Here is a 3,137-nt window from a genome sequence, read left to right as displayed (position 1 = left end):
GGAGGGTTGGGGGGGAGGGGGGGAGGGAGCGGAAATAAAATAAAATAAATAATAGTTAGGCTGCCAAGACATTGACAAATTTTAAAAAATCCCTTTTCTTTCAAAATCCAGCAAGCCACACTTTGTGTGTGTGTATATATATATATATATAGATAGATAGATAGATAGATAGATAGATAGATAGATAGATAGATAGATAGATAGATAGATAGATAGATAGATAATGATAGATAGATAGATAGATAGATAGATAGATAGATAGAGATAGAGATAGAGATAGAGATAGAGATAGAGATAGAGATAGAGATAGAGATAGAGATAGAGATAGATAGATAGAGATAGAGATATATAGATATATAGATATATATATAGAGATAGATAGATAGATAGATAGATAGATAGATAGATGATAGATAGATAGATAGATAGATAGAGATAGAGATAGAGATAGAGATAGAGATAGATAGAGATAGAGATATATAGATATATAGATATATATATAGAGATAGATAGATAGATAGATAGATAGATAGATAGATAGATAGATAGATAGATAGATATAGATATAGATTAGATATAGATATAGATGATATAGATAGAGATAGAGATAGAGATATATAGAGATATAGAGATATAGATAGATAGATAGATAGATAGATAGATAGATAGATAGATATAGATTAGATATAGAGATAGAGATAGAGATAGATAGAGATAGAGATATATAGATATATAGATATATATATAGAGATAGATAGATAGATAGATAGATAGATAGATAGATAGATAGATAGATAGATAGATAGATAGATATAGATATAGATTAGATATAGATATAGATGATATAGATAGAGATAGAGATAGAGATATATAGAGATATAGAGATATAGATAGATAGATAGATAGATAGATAGATAGATAGATAGATAGATATAGATTAGATATAGAGATAGAGATAGAGATAGAGATAGAGATAGAGATAGAGATAGAGATAGAGATAGATAGACAGACAGACATATACATATACATATACATACATACATACATACATACATACATACATACATACATACATATATATGAAGCAGCCCATGGGCTCTTTTCTTACAGGGCCCTGAATTATAAGAGGATGAAGGAAAGATAAAGATTGCTCCATTCGTGGGTTTTACAGCCGCTTGGGTCTGTTTTAACATGTCTCTAGACCTCATGAAGCATAAGTAGCATGACGTACAGGTTTTCCTTGACTTATGACTGGTGAGTTAGCAGTGATTCAGAGTCCTGACAGGCTTGTATGACAGATCTACGGTTGGTTACTAGAAACAGAAGTTAAGAAACTCAAAAGTGGAAGAGAACGATCAACTTATGCAATGAAAGTTTGTTAGTATGGATAAGCAAATATTATTATCACGATGCGATTATCATGAATGCGATGAATGTTACTATTGCTATTATTATTTTTCTAAATTCATTGTGCCCAGACAATCTGTCTTTGTACCTTTTGATTTTTTTCCCCCCCCCCTGCCTAAAACTTTTTAATTTTGGATATTTAATAGAGAACCACCCACCGTTCCTTCAGCTTTTGGCAACCGTAAGGTCCTTTATGATTTGCATTCTGCAACGAGATCAAATTAACACATTCAGAACAGTTTCAAAATAACTTTCTGTTTCTTTGGAATGATTATTTGTTTTTAGAAAAGACAATTTTGTGTGATGGGGTGAACTGCAGCTCTCATTAAATAGATCCTCCGTAATTAAGATGAATGTTTTTACTAAATATGTTTTTTTCTGGTAGAGATTTTACCAATATTTGAGTATTTGAGTATTTATTGAACATTTATAGGCCGCCCTTTTCCCTGAGGGAAAATAATAAAATAAAATACTTATAACCTATAACTCAGAAATTCACTTAGCAACTAGGGCAAAAAGAAAAAGTCTGTAAAAATGGGGGCATGACTCACTTAACAGCTGCCTTGCTTAGCGACAGAAATTTTGGCTCAAATTGTGGTCATAAGTCAAGGACTTATTTTTATCTCTTGGCCACATTTGTATCCTGCTGCAATCCAACTAGATTCACTTAACGGCCAACTTACCAACCATAGTGATTCACTTAATGGCAAGGAAGGTCATAAAACGGGGGGAAATTAACCACTGTCTCGCTTAGCGACAGAAATCTTGGGCTCAACTGTAGTCGTAAGTCGAGGACCATCTGTATTGATACGTTTATCTCTTTGCCACATTTCTATCCAACTCCTTGTGTGGGCATAGGTAGTCCTCGATTTACAACAGTTCATTTAGTGACCGCTGGAAATTACAAGAGCACTGAAAGAAGTGACTTAGGACCGTTTTTCACACTTACGACCGTTGCAGCATCCCCATGGTCACGTGATCAAAATTCAGGCACTTTGGCCACGGACTCATACTTACGACGGTCGCCGTGTCCGAGGTCATGTGTGTGATTCCCTTTTGTGACCTTCCAACGAGCAAAGCCAATGGGGTGGTTAAGATTCACTTAACAACCGGGTTACTAACTCAGAAGCTGCAGTGATTCGCTCAGTGGCCAGGAAGGTCGTAAAACGGGACAAAATTAACCACTGTCTCACTCAGCAGCAGAAATTTGGAGCTCAGTTTGTGGTCATAGGCTGAGAAATGCTGGGAATTAAAGCCCACCCCTCTTAAAGCAGCCACGTTTGACAAACCAGGATCCAGTCTAAGCCTCGACCCCGTTGCAACGACCGGAAAAGTTTCAAACAATCCAAGATCCAAATAAGCCACGATTCCTTTCAACCTTGCAAGCCGCCATCGCCGGGCAGCATCCCGTATTTTGCAATGCCAACTTGCCAGGTTCAAAAGCCCATCCCTGTCGGCCCCAACCAGGCGCCCTTGGGGTGAGGGTCGAAGGCTGGATTACAAGCCCCATCATCCACTCTCGGATGATGCTCAACGACCGCGGGGCCAGCTGGGCAGGGACAGGACCCTCCATCGTCCCCAGCCGGCCTTATTCCGCCCCAAGCTCGTACGGCTGGGGACGATGGGCTTTAGAAGGGGCTGGAGAAGGCGACGCCCCCTCCTCGCGGGGGGGGGATTCCCGCCCCTCCGCCCCTCCCGCCGCCCGACCTTGTTCTTGGCCATGCTGGTCC

This window comes from Thamnophis sirtalis, unplaced genomic scaffold (genome assembly GCF_051295495.1).
Source record: "Thamnophis sirtalis isolate CommonGarterSnake01/CBP01778 unplaced genomic scaffold, rThaSir2_p1.2 scaffold_7, whole genome shotgun sequence".
NCBI lineage: Eukaryota > Metazoa > Chordata > Lepidosauria > Squamata > Natricidae > Thamnophis > Thamnophis sirtalis.
Note: the sequence above shows the minus strand (reverse complement) of the source record.